Raw genomic sequence first — 15266 nt, 5'->3', positions numbered from 1 at the left:
TGAGAAGGCGCGTGGACGTGGCGAGGGCCTCGGCCCAGAACCGTGGAGGGGCGCCGGCGTGGAGAAGCAGAGCGCGGACGCCGTTGTTGAGCGTGCGGAGCACGTGCTCGGCGCGCCCGTTCTGCTGCGACGTGTACGGGCAAGTGAGGCGTAGGATGAAGCCGTGCGCGGCGAGCATCGTGTGGACGCCCTGGTTGTCAAATTCCCTGCCGTTATCTGTTTGAAGCCCGAGGATGGAGTGACGAAACTGAGTACGCACAAAGGCAAAAAATGAGGTGAGCACGGTGATCACGTCAGATTTACGGCGGAGAGGGAAAGTCGAGACGATGTGAGAAAAATCATCAAGCAACATCAAGTAATACTCAAAACCAGAATTGCTCTTTATTGGAGATGTCCAGACGTCACAATGGAGTAGTTCAAAAGGGAAACTAGAAACTGAAAAAGATTCAGAGAACGGGAGGTGCGTGTGCTTGCCAAGCCGACAAGAGGAACAGGAGTGTTTCTCTGTTTTATTACAACTGAAAGGGAAACTACGAAGAAGCTGCTGCATAGCTGAAACGCCGGGGTGCCCAAGGCGTGCATGCCACAGGTCGAGACCGACGGAGAGTGCAACCGGAGTGGGGGCAGCCGGCGACGTCCGGAGCGGGTACAGGTCGTCCGGGCTATTACATCGGAGTAGCACCGTCTTGGTCTGCAGGTCTTTGACAGAGAAACCAAAGGCGTCAAACTCAACTGTAACAGGGTTCTGGCGAGTGAGAGCACGAACAGAAACTAAATTGGTAATGAGATGCGGGGAGACAAGAACATCATATAAGCGAACAGGAGCACCAGAGGAAGGGAGGGAGAGGCCACCGCGGTGGGTGATGGGGAGAGAAGAGCCGTCACCGACGATGATGCGGGTGGAGGTGGGAAAGGGATGGGAGTGAGAGAGAGGATACCAGGGTGCGACGCCATATGAGAGGAGGCCCCGGTGTCCATGAACCAGTCGCCATTCCCGGGGTAGGCGCTCGGCGGTGGGGCCTGCTGGAGTGCAGCGAGGAGGGCGGGGTCGTAGGTGGACGACGAAGCGCCCGTCCAGGAGGAGGCAGGCGTCGGCGGCCACGAAGAGGGCGTCGGAGGAGGGACCCTGTCGGGCTGGGGTGCGGCGAGCAGCGCCTGATGACCCGCGGGGCGCGGGCCGAGGATGCCGGGATGCAGCGCGCGCGTCGGGGGCATGGCCCAGGCATGCACCACGCCCGTCCATGGGTTGACCCCGCCGAACCACGGCGCCGGTGCAGCCGGCGGAGCTGGTGGACGAGGCCCGGTCGAAGTCTGGCCGGAGGAGCGTGGACGCCCGTCGTTCCCGCGTTTCTTCTTGCGGGTGTTGCCGGTTGGAGACGCGGCCGCGGGCGCGGGGACGGGGTTGGGCGCAGCCGGAGCGCGCATGGTGCCGACGGCCAGGGCCGTCTGGGCGCGCTGCAGCGAGGCGTGCCGCATGTGCCGTTCCTCGAGGCGCAGGTAGTTGACGGCGTGCGCGAACGTCGGCTCCGTCAGTGAGTTGAGGTTGGAGGCGGTGTTGGCGTAGTCGGGACCCAGCCCACGAATGAGGTTCGTGAGCATGGTGGCGTCGGAGACGGCCGCGCCCACGTCGCGCAGTTCGTCGGCGAGGACCTTGAGGCGCAAGCAGTAGTCGAACAACCCCATCCCATCCTGCTTCAGGCTGTAGAACTTGGTGGTTAACAGTACCTGGCGCTGGAGACGATTGTCGAGGAAGAGCTGGCAGATGGAGGTCCAGATGCCCAGCGCGGTGTCGTTGTCGCGAATGATGTGCGAGAGAATCTCGCAAGACACCGTGCGATAGAGCCACTTGACGACGGTGGCATGCATCTCGTCCGTTGGCAAGATGGTTGGGTATGGATCATGTTCTGCGGGATTAGATGAAGCCGGCCGCCGGCCTCGACGGCCAGCCCCATTCGTCCACCCCCGACTGCTTGATCTACGAACGTTCAATCGTTGCATTCAACATGTATTCTTTCAATTTGGCTGATAGGTGAGATTTGGAGATCAATGGAGATGATAAGCTATTAATTTTGGAATGTACTATAAACAATTCATAGCTTATGTTGCTCAATATTTATGATGCTTGCTTCTTCTTGTGCAATTGCTGGACTGGGATCAACAGACTTGGCATCTGCTTTATATGAAAAATTAGATTCACATGGGATATCCACCTTTTCAAGATTGCTGTTAAGTCTTATTATGATGTTTTATCCTTGTTAAAGGGAGAGTAATGGTCCTAGCAAAAAGCAGAGAGAAATGAATGAGCATTCGATTCTTCCATATGTTGCATTTCATTCTTCCGTGTTTAGTTATGTCCAACATTTGTTAAATGCACACACTTGACAAGGTTAGTACAAGTAGTAATTTTTCCTCTGGTTTGCAGGGCTATGACAGAACATGCTATGTGATTCCCTGAGGCAGGATGGATGTACCATGTGCACACCACTGTGCTCCTGAAGGTGATCACTTCAATTCAGCGTTGCAGCTCCTATGGTACGTGCTTTTACTCTTGTTATCCTATGCTCTATTTTTTTGGCTTTGCGGCCTGCCTACAAGACATAGCTGGGATTGCGTGTTGAATCAGGCAGTATTTTTGACTTCTTTTGTGAGGCTATGCTCATGCTTTAATAAATTTTTCTCTCATATGAAAATAGACATATCATAATCCATTATTCTTCTAGGGTTGCCCCCGGCACCATTATTGTCACATGGTAGTAAAAAGCAAATATAGATTTCTACGAGATCCCGTAGAGACCAAATTTATTTCAAGCAAAATATAGTAACCAATATTATTGAAGTTTTACAACTTGACTCATGTGCAATGGACTAATAACACGGCTAGGAAACCTTCTTCGGGACTAAAACCCAACCACGCCTTACTCTATCGCTTTATGGCCAAGTGTACACTCCACATGTAAGAATGAACCACAATGCTGGACTAACTGCTTGCATCCTCGCCGTCTTCAACCGCAGCTGCATCCGATTGCCTAGCATGGTACTGCCTGAACCTAGTCCCGTATTTCATTTTGTTGTAGGGTGAATCGACAAGCACAACAAGTAGCTCTCTTCTGAATTTGTCGATGTAGGCCTGCATGCGAGGATATGTTAGTATCGTTCCATATGTTTCAGAAAATGACAAAATTTGAGGTGTTACTTTACATACTTCGTCATATTGCAACCTTAGTTTTACTCCCATAAATAGTTCGATGTTCTTCAGCATGTACAATGCACTACAAGAACTGCAACATTTTATGTTGTTAGATCAGCATTTCAGATATTAACAATGTAAAACAAAAACAAAAGCTAATATTGTTGACTGACGTCTCATCGGATTTTGGCACATTAATATTCCGTACTGGCCATTGCGTCACGTTAATGTCTTCCCATGCATTGCTTTCAATTCCATTGACTCGCATCGCTGCTCTCAGATGTGCTTCCATCCCACGTACCTGCAAGCCCAATGGGATGAGAAGTTGCCTACGACTAATACTTACATACGATGTTAAATCCTTTCTTATAGTTAAATATATTGAAATTCTCACCACGTTATTTACTTCTTTGGGTATCATACAGTGGAAAAGTGAATCAAGAACCTGAATCTCCTTCCTTATGGGGTTTACGACCACAAGGAACCAGTGGGTGTATAAACTTTTCATATTTAGGAAAACTTGGAGTGCACAGATAATTAGATCAACGTGCATAGTAATAAAAAAATCTGTTCTACGTCAGCTTAATATACCATATCATGTTTCAGGTAGGTGGTTCCTTGTGTTGTTCCAGGAATGCCTGCCAAAGCGTCCTCGTAGCACTCCTCTATCCTACCATCTCTTTCGAGCTTAGCGACGCCGGCCACCCTCTCAATGTAAACCAGTTGGCCGTCCCTTGTGTCAATTGGTTGATCATTACGCATGAGCTGGATCGCAGCATCAACCACCTACAACAATAATCAAGTTAATTGTATTGTACAAAAATGAAACTTCATAAACAAATTTGTGAAATACTATCTTACTTCGTACCCAACCATACGCCATCTTCAGATTCATCTTTATGGGTGAGGCATTGCAAATGCTTTGATAGCACGGCAATGTCATCAACTAACACCATTTGTTTTTCACGATTTGTAGTGTTGATCAGTGACGCCATGAAATCCTTTCGAACCACGTTCAGCTGGTCCCTCTGGGTTTCAGGAACTTCTGACCTCTTTTTTAAGTTGCTAGAGCCGATTTTCCTGTTTTTATTGTTTGTGTCCTCGGAATCATTTGTACACTCTGATGGAGTCTTTTTTTTCCTTTTTTCTTCTCAGTGTCGTACGAAGAATACTCGTCATCCTTAAATAATTGCAATACCACCCTTTTCTTTTCGCCCCCATGATTTGGTGGCGTCGATCCAACCACACTTACTTGTTGCTGCTTTTCAAAGGATTCATCATGGCTATCATCATCTGTGAAGGCACGGGACTCTTCAGGATCTCGCGATCCCGTAGCCTTCACAGAGTGCTGCTTACTCCGTCAGTTGAACGGATTCTGTCAGATGAAATAAACCGTGTGTTAGCCTTTAGCAGATTCTTGCTCAATTATAGGTAAAATGTGCATCACCTGGAAATCTTCAAGGCTTGTGGTGGCTTTGGAATGCATTTGGTTATCAAAACTAGGAGCTCCCTGGGTATCATCCACCTCTTTCAAAAGCTTATGAATACCACTGAGATCCTGTTTGATATTTGAAGCAGCTCTTTCGAATGCTTCATCCTGTACGTGGAAGATCAAATGTTATTTCTGAAACGACAATGATTGTTTCATAATTAAGTTAACATGCATACATCAAAATCTTCATCAAAGTTATTCATGGGGGGCTCCATGTCATCATTTTTTATTCCCTGCTTACAATCGTGCTTAGCATCGACCTCCGTGACATCCTTTTGTTTCCCCTGGTCAGAAGCCTGCTCAGCATTCTCAACAGAGGCCTCCATTGGGTGTGAAGGTGCCCCGAGGTCAGATAGATGTATGTCGTCCACTCCTGGAAATATTCCATCGTGTTTTTTCTTTAAAAAATACATGTTAGTCTAGGGTGTTTTGATAGTAAACTAAATTAGAAAAAAACTTGTACATGTAAATTTCCAATTATATATACTAATCTCATAATTCTAGGCTTACCTTCAATTCTTTGATGAGGTCCTCCGTGAGCTTGCCATTTGTACGGGTACGTCTAAGGCACTCATCCATTTTCTTTTCAAGGGTGCACATCCTATGGTTTTGTTCTATACCGGACTCCCGCACGAGGGAGGCAACTTCTTGCAAATCAGTCAATACACGTCCGACGAGTACCTTAATCTGAGACTTTGAAACAATTAGAATCATATAACTGCATACTAGTTGGAATGTTACAATATATATTTGTGCCTTATGTAACTCATTTACCTGAGCGCCAGTCTTCGGTTTGGCCAGCGTACCATCTCGTGCTGGAGTGAAAGGCCTCATCAGGTCCTCAACATACTGCAATTTAGTGTCGTTAGTATGATTTAGAAAATATATACGTTACATAATCCAGGCAATGTGCTGACATTTTACCTCTCCAACTCCCAGATAATTATTCTGGATTATATTGTCAACCTTTTTTGCCTTCTCCTCGCTCCAGTTCTGGATCAGCGGCCTTAACCTTGATTCATACGAGATGCTAGAGTCCAATTGGTGCACTCTGAACTTCTCGTAGTCTCCCACTTGCACTAGAGTCAATAATCTAGATTATACAGTAATGATTCTAACACCCATGGAGCCTTGGTGCTGATCATGTTTTGCTCGTGGAAGAGGCTTAGTCAACGGGTCTGCCACATTCAGATCCGTATGTATCTTGCAAATCTCTATGTCTCCCACCTGGACTAGATCCCGGATGGAATTGAAGCGTCTCTTGATGTGCTTGTTCTTTTGTGAAATCTGGATTCCTTTGCCAAGGCAATTGCACCAGTATTGTCACAAAAGATTTTCATTGGACCCGATGCACTAGGTATGACACCTAGATCGGATATGAACTTCTTCATCCAGACTCCTTCGTTTGCTGCTTCCGAAGCAGCTATGTACTCCGCTTCACATGTAGATCCCGCCACGACGCTTTGTTTAGAACTGCACCAACTGATAGCTCCACCGTTTAATGTAAACACGTATCTGGTTTGCGATTTAGAATCATCCGGATCAGTGTCAAAGCTTGCATCAACGTAACCGTTTACGATGAGCTCTTTGTCACCTCCATATACGAGAAACATATCCTTAGTCATTTTCAGGTATTTCAGGATGTTCTTGACCGATGTCCAGTGATCCACTCCTGGATTACTTTGGTACCTCCCTGCTAAACTTATAGCAAGGCACACATCAGGTCTGGTACACAGCATTGCATACATGATAGAGCCTATGGCTGAAGCATAGGGAACATCTTTCATTTTCTCTCTATCTTCTGCAGTGGTCGGGCATTGAGTCTGACTCAACTTCACACCTTGTAACACATGCAAGAACCCTTTCTTTGCTTGATCCATTTTGAACTTATTCAAAATCTTGTCAAGGTATGTGCTTTGTGAAAGTTCAATTAAGCGTCTTGATCTATCTCTATAGATCTTTATTCCTAATATGTAAGCAGCTTCACCGAGGTCTTTCATTGAAAAACTCTTATTCAAGTATCCCTTTATGCTATCCAGAAATTCTATATCATTTCCAATCAGTAATATGTCATCCATATATAATATCAGAAATGCTACAGAGCTCCCACTCACTTTCTTGTAAATACAGGCTTCTCCGAAAGTCTGTATAAAACCAAATGCTTTGATCACACTATCAAAGCGTTTATTCCAACTCCGAGAGGCTTGCACCAGTCCATAAATGGATCGCTGGAGCTTGCACACTTTGTCAGATCCCTTTGGATCGACAAAACCTTCCGGTTGCATCATATACAACTCTTCTTCCAGAAATCCATTCAGGAATGCAGTTTTGACATCCATCTGCCAAATTTCATAATCATAAAATGCGGCAATTGCTAACATGATTCGAACAGACTTACGCATCGCTACGGGTGAGAAGCTCTCATCGTAGTCAACCCCTTGAACTTGTCGAAAACCTTTTGCGACAAGTCGAGCTTTGTAGACAGTAATATTACCGTCAGCATCAGTCTTCTTCTTGAAGATCCATTTATTCTCAATTGCTTGCCGATCATCGGGCAAGTTAACCAAAGACCATACTTTGTTTTCATACATGGATCCCATCTCAGACTTCATGGCTTCAAGCCATTTCGCGGAATCTGGGCTCACCATCACTTCTTCATAGTTCATAGGTTCATCATGATCTAGTAGCATGATTTCCAGAACAGGATTACCGTACCACTCTGGTGCGGATCTTACTCTAGTTGACCTACGAGGCTCAGTAGTAACTTGATCTGAAATTTCATGATCATCATCATTAAATTCCTCACCAATTGGTGTAGGTGTCACAGAAACCAATTTCTATGATGAACTACTTTCCAATAAGGGAGCAGGTACAGTTACCTCATCGAGTTCTACTTTCCTCCCACTCACTTCTTTCGAGAGAAACTCCTTCTCTAGAAAGGATCCATTCTTAGCAACGAATGTCTTGCCTTCGGATCTGTGATAGAAGGTGTACCCAACAGTCTCCTTTGGGTATCCTATGAAGATACATTTCTCCGATTTGGGTTCGAGCTTATCAGGTTGAAGCTTTTTCACATAAGCATCGCAGCCCCAAACTTTAAGAAACGACAACTTTGGTTTCTTGCCAAACCATAGTTCATAAGGCGTCGTCTCAACGGATTTTGATGGTGCCCTATTTAACGTGAATGCGGCCGTCTCTAAAGCATAACCCCAAAACGATAGCGGTAAATCAGTAAGAGACATCATAGATCGCACCATATCTAGTAAAGTACGATTACGACGTTCAGACACACCATTATGCTGTGGTGTTCCGGGTGGCGTGAGTTGCGAAACTATTCCGCATTGTTTCAAATGTACACCAAACTCGTAACTCAAATATTCTCCTCCACGATCAGATCGTAGAAACTTTATTTTCTTGTTACAATGATTTTCAACTTCACTCTGAAATTCTTTGAACTTCTCAAATGTTTCAGACTTATGTTTCATTAAGTAGATATACCCATATCTGCTTAAGTCATTTGTGAAGGTGAGAAAATAACGATATCCGCCACGAGCCTCAATATTCATCGGACTACATACATCTGTATGTATGATTTCCAACAGATCTGTTTCTCTCTCCATAGTACCGGAGAACGGTGTTTTAGTCATCTTGCCCATGAGGCACGGTTCGCAAGTACCGAGTGATTCATAATCAAGTGGTTCCAAAAGTCCATTAGTATGGAGTTTCTTCATGCGCTTTATACCGATATGACCTAAACGGCAGTGCCACAAATAAGTTGCACCATCATTATCAACTCTGCATCTTTTGGTTTCAACACTATGAATATGTGTGTCACTACTATCGAGATTCAATAAGAATAGACCACTCTTCAAGGGTGCATGACCATAAAAGATATTACTCATATAAATAGAACAACCATTATTCTCTGATTTAAATGAATAACCGTCTCGCATTAAACAAGATCCAGATATAATGTTCATGCTCAACGCTGGCACCAAATAACAATTATTTAGGTCTAATACTAATCCCGAAGGTAGATGTAGAGGTAGCGTGCCGACTGCGATCACATCGACTTTGGAACCGTTTCCCACGCGCATCGTCACCTCGTCCTTAGCCAATCTTCGCTTAATCCGTAGTCCCTGTTTTGAGTTGCAAATATTAGCAACAGAACCAGTATCAAATACCCAGGTGCTACTGCGAGCATTAGTAAGGTACACATCAATAACATGTATATCACATATACCTTTGTTCATCTTGCCATCCTTCTTATCCGCCAAATACTTGGGGCAGTTCCGCTTCCAGTGACCAGTTTGCTTGCAGTAGAAGCACTCAGTTTCAGGCTTAGGTCAAGACTTGGGTTTCTTCTCTTGAGCAGCAACTTGCTTGCTGATCTTCTTGAAGTTCCCCTTCTTCTTCCCTTTGCCCTTTTTCTTGAAACTAGTGGTCTTGCTGACCATCAACACTTGATGCTCCTTTTTGATTTCTACCTCCGCAGCTTTCAGCATTGCGAAGAGCTCGGGAATAGTCTTATTCATCCCTTGCATATTATAGTTCATCATGAAGCTCTTGTAGCTTGGTGGCAGTGATTGGAGAATTCTGCCAATGACACAATCATCTGGAAGATTAACTCCCATCTGAATCAAGTGATTATTATACCCAGACATTTTCAGTATTTGCTCACTGACAGAACTGTTCTCCTCCATCTTGCAGCTATAGAACTTATTGGAGACTTCATATCTCTCAATTAGGGCATTTGCTTGAAATATTAACTTCAACTCCTGGAACATCTCATATGCTCCATGACGTTCAAAACGTCGTTGATGTCCCGATTCTAAGCCGTAAAGCATGGCACACTGAACTATTGAGTAGTCATCAGCTTTTCTCTGCCAGACGTTCATAACATCTGGTGTTGCTCCAGCAGCAGGCCTGGCACCCAGCGGTGCTTCCAGGACGTAATTCTTCTATGCAGCAATGAGGATAATCCTCAAGTTACGGACCCAGTCCGTGTAATTGCTACCATCATCTTTCAACTTTGCTTTCTCAAGGAACGCATTAAAATTCAACGGAACAACAGCACGGGCCATCTATCTACAATCAAACATACATAAGCAAGATACTATTAGGTACTAAGTTCATGATAAATTTAAGTTCAATTAATCAAATTACTTAAAGAACTCCCACTTAGATAGACACCCCTCTAATCCTCTAAGTGATCACGTGATCCAAATCAACTAAACCATGTCCGATCATCACGTGAGATGGAGTAGTTTCATTGGTGAACATCACTATGTTGATCATATCTACTATATGATTCACGCTTGACCTTTCGGTCTCTGTGTTTCGAGGCCATATCTGCATATGCTTGGCTCGTCAAGTATAACCTGAGTATTCCGCGTGTGCAACTGTTTTGCACCCGTTGTATATGAACGTAGAGCCTATCACACCCGATCATCACGTGGTGTCTCAGCACGAAGAACTTTCGCAACGGTGCATACTCAGGGAGAACACTTCTTGATAATTTTAGTGAGATATCATCTTATAATGCTACTGTCAATCAAAGCAAGATAAGATGCATAAAGGATAAACATCACATGCAATCAATATAAGTGACACGATATGGCTATCATCATCTTGTGCCGGTGATCTCCATCTCCGAAGCACCGTCATGATCACCATCGTCACCGGCGCGACACCTTGATCTCCATCGTAGCATCGTTGTCGTCTCGCCAATCTTATGCTTCCACGACTATCGCTACCCCTTAGTGATAAAGTAAAGCATTACAGCGCGATTGCATTGCATACAATAAAGCGACAACCATATGGCTCCTGCCAGTTGCCGATAACTCGGTTACAAAACATGATCATCTCATACAATAAAATTCAGCATCATGTCTTGACCATATCACATCACAACATGACCTGCAAAAACAAGTTAGACGTCCTCTACTTTGTTGTTGCAAGTTTTACGTGGCTGCTACGGGCTTAAGCAAGAACCAATCTTACCCTACGCATCAAAACCACAACGATAATTTGTCAAGTTGGTGCTGTTTTAACCTTCGCAAGGACCGGGCATAGCCACACTTGGTTCAACTAAAGTTGGAGAAACTGTCACCCGCAAGCCACCTATGTGCAAAGCACGTCGGGAGAACCGGTCTCGCGTAAGCGTACGCGTAATGTTGGTCCGGGCCGCTTCATCCAACAATATCGCCGAACCAAAGTATGACATGCTGGTAAGCAGTATGACTTATATTGTCCACAACTCACTTGTGTTCTACTCGTGCATATAACATCAACACATAAAACCAAGGCTTTGATACCACTGTTGGGAACGTAGTAATTTCAAAAAAATTCCTACGCACACGCAAGATCATGGTGATGCATAGCAACGAGAGGGGAGAGTGTGATCTACGTACCCTTGTAGATCGACAACGGAAGCGTTTGGTTGATGTAGTCGTACGTCTCCACGGCCCGAACGATCAAGCACCGAAACTACGGCACCTCCGAGTTCTAGCACACGTTCAGCTCGATGACGATCCCCGGACTCCGATCCAGCAAAGTGTCGGGGAAGAGTTCCGTCAGCACGACGGCGTGGTGACGATCTTGATGCACTACTGTCGCAGGGCTTCTCCTAAGCACCGCTACAATGTTATCGAGGACTATGGTGGCAGGGGGCGCCGCACACGGCTAAGAATATGATCACTTGGATCAACTTGTTCTGTCTCTGGGGTGCCCCTGCCTCTGTATATAAAGGCTCAAAGGGGGGGGGGGTGCGGCCGGCCAGGAGAGGCGCGCCAGGAGGAGTCCTACTCCCTCCAGGAGTAGGACTTCCCCCCCAATCCTAGTTGGAATAGGATTCGCGAGGTGGAAAAGAGAGAGAGAGAGAAGGAGGGGGGCGCCGGCCCCCCCTCTCCTTGTCCTATTCGGACTAGGGGGGAGGGGCACGCGGCCCAGCCCTGGTCGCCTCTCCTCTTCTTTCACTAAGGCCCACTAAGTCCCATATAGCTCCCGGGGGGTTCCGGTAACCTCCCGGTACTCCGGTAAAATCCCGATTTCACCCGGAACACTTCCGATATCCAAACATAGGCTTCCAATATATCAATCTTTATGTCTCGACCATTTCGAGACTCCTCATCACGTCCGTGATCTCATCCGGGACTCCGAACATCCTTCGGTACATCAAAACATATAAACACATAATATAACTGTCATCGAAACCTTAAGCGTGCGGACCCTACGGGTTCGAGAACAATGTAGACATGACCGAGTCGTGTCTCCGGTCAATAACCAATAGTGGGACCTGGATGCCCATATTGGATCCTACATATTCTACGAAGATCTTTATCGGTCAGACCGCATAACAACATACGTTGTTCCCTTTGTCATCGGTATGTTACTTGCCCGAGATTCGATCGTCGGTATCCAATGTTGGGGAACGTAGCGGAAATTCAAAATTTTCCTACGTGTCACCAAGATCTATCTATGAAGAGACAAGCAACGAGGGGAAGGAGAGTGCATCTACGTACCCTTGTAGATCGCTAAGCGAAAGCGTTCAAGTGAACGGGGTTGATGGAGTCGTACTCATCGTGATTCAGATCACCGATGATCCTAGTGCCGAACGGACGGCACCTCCGCATTCAACACACGTACAGCCCGGTGACGTCTCCCATGCCTTGATCCAGCAAGGAGAGAGGGAGAGGTTGAGGAAGACTCCATCCAACAGCAGCACAATGGCGTGGTGGTGATGGAGGAGCGTGGCAATCCTGCAGGACTTCGCCAAGCACCGCAGAAGAGGAGAAGGACTTGGGAGAGGAGAGGGCTGCACCAAAGGCAAAAGGTGTGTCTCAAGAGGCCCTCCTACCCTCACTATATATAGGAGCCCAAGGGGGGGGTGCGCCAGCCCTAGGAGATCCAATCTCCTAGGGGGCGGCGGCCAGGGGAGGTTTCCCTCCCCCCCAAGGCACCTAGGAGGTGCCTTCCCTCCTTGGAACTCTTCCTTAGGGTTCCCCTTTCACCCTAGGCGCATGCGCCATAAGGAAAGTGGCGCCCCAGCCTACTTTGGGCTGGATCCCTTCCCACTTCAGCCCAGGGGACCCTCCGGGATAGGTGGCCCCACCCGGTGGGCCCCCGGGACCCTTCGGGTGGTCCCGGTACAATACCAATGACCCCGAAACTTGTCCCAATGGCCGAAACAGGACTTCCTATATATAAATCTTTACCTCCGGACCATTCTGGAACTCCTCGTGACGTCCGGGATCTCATACGGGACTCCGAACAACATTCGGTAACCACATACAAACTTCCTTTATAACCCTAGCGTCATCGAACCTTAAGTGTGTAGACCCTACGGGTTCGGGAGACATGCAGACATGACCGAGACGTTCTTCGGTCAATAACCAACAGCGGGATCTGGATACCCATGTTGGCTCCCACATGTTCCACGATGATCTCATCGGATGAACCACGATGTCAAGGACTTAATCAATCCCGTATACAATTCCCTTTGTCTATCGGTATGTTACTTACCCGAGATTCGATCGTCGGAATCCAATACCTAGTTCAATCTCGTTACCGGCAATTCTCTTTACTCGTTCCGTAACACATCATCCCGTGATCAACTCCTTGGTCACATTGCGCATATGATGATGTCCTACCGAGTGGGCCCAGAGATACCTCTCCGCTTACACGGAGTGACAAATCCCAGTCTCGATTCATGCCAACCCAACAGACACTTTCGGAGATACCTGTAGTGCACCTTTATAGTCACCCAGTTACGTTGTGACGTTTGATACACCCAAAGCATTCCTACGATATCCGGGAGTTGCACAATCTCATGGTCAAAGGAAATGATACTTGACATTAGAAAAGCTTTAGCATATGAACTACACGATCTTTGTGCTAGGCTTAGGATTGGGTCTTGTCCATCACATCATTCTCCTAATGATGTGATCCCGTTATCAACGACATCCAATGTCCATGGTTAGGAAACCGTAACCATCTATTGATCAACGAGCTAGTCAACTAGAGGCTTACTAGGGACATGGTGTTGTCTATGTATCCACACATGTATCTGAGTTTCCTATCAATACAATTATAGCATGGATAATAAACGATTATCATGAACAAGGAAATATAATAATAACCAATTTATTATTGCCTCTAGGGCATATTTCCAACATCCAATACCTAGTTCAATCTCGTTACCGGCAAGTCTCTTTACTCGTTCCGTAATACATCATCCCGCAACTAACTCATTAGTTGCAATGCTTGCAAGGCTTAAGTGATGTGCATTACCGAGAGGGCCCAGAGATACCTCTCCGACAATCGGAGTGACAAATCCTAATCTCGAAATACGCCAACCCAACATGTACCTTTGGAGACACCTGTAGAGCGCCTTTATAATCACCCAGTTACGTTGTGACGTTTGGCAACACACAAAGTGTTCCTCTGGTAAACGGGAGTTGCATAATCTCATAGTCATAGGAACATGTATAAGTCATGAAGAAAGCAATAGCAACATACTAAACGATCGGGTGCTAAGCTAATGGAATGGGTCATGTCAATCAGATCATTCACCTAATGATGTGATCCCGTTAATCAAATAACAACTATTTGTTCATGGTTAGGAAACATAACCATCTTTGATTAACGAGCTAGTCAAGTAGAGGCATACTAGTGACACTCTGTTTGTCTATGTATTCACACATGTATTATGTTTCCGGTTAATACAATTCTAGCATGAATAATAAACTTTTATCATGATATAAGGAAATAAATAATAACTTTATTATTGCCTCTAGGGCATATTTCCTTCAGAGGCATCCTTCCTTGCGGTGCCGGCACAGTGGAACTCTCAATGAAAGCACCAATGTCGGTGTCAAAACCGGCGGATCTCGGGTAGGGGGTCCCGAACTGTGCGTCTAGGCGGATGGTAACAGGAGACAAGGGACACGATGTTTTTACCCAGGTTCGGGCCCTCTCGATGGAGGTAAAACCCTACTCATGCTTGATTGATCTTGATGATATGAGTATTACAAGAGTTGATCTACCACGAGATCGAAGAGGCTAAATCATAGAAGCTAGCCTATGGTATGATTGTTGTTCTTGGTCCTACGGCCTAAATCCTCCGGTTTATATAGACACCGGAGGGGGATAGGGTTACATAGAGTCAGTTATAAGGAAGGAGATCTACATATCAGTATTGTCAAGCTTGCCTTCCACGCCAAGGAGAGTCCTATCCGGACACGAGACAAAGTTTTCAATCTTGTATCTTCATAGTCCAACAGTCCGGTCAAAGGTTACAGTCCAGCTGTCCGGATACCCCCTAATCCAGGACCCCTCACATGTATTACATATGTTAATCATGTATTTGAATTTTTTTGATCAATCATTTGAATAATGTGAATAACAAAATGTTGACCGTGTATTGAATTTTTTTTACCAAGAATTTAAAAAAATTCTTAAATGTGTATAAAGAAAATTCCCATGTATACAAAAAATATACAATGTGTATGAAAGAAGTTGATCATGTATTTATAAAATGTTAATCAAGCATTTGAAAATGTGTTAAACTTGTATTTGAATTTTTTT

Source organism: Triticum dicoccoides, chromosome 1A (genome assembly GCF_002162155.2).
Source record: "Triticum dicoccoides isolate Atlit2015 ecotype Zavitan chromosome 1A, WEW_v2.0, whole genome shotgun sequence".
In the NCBI taxonomy this organism is placed as follows: Eukaryota; Viridiplantae; Streptophyta; class Magnoliopsida; order Poales; family Poaceae; genus Triticum; species Triticum dicoccoides.
This window is presented reverse-complemented; position numbering follows the sequence as displayed.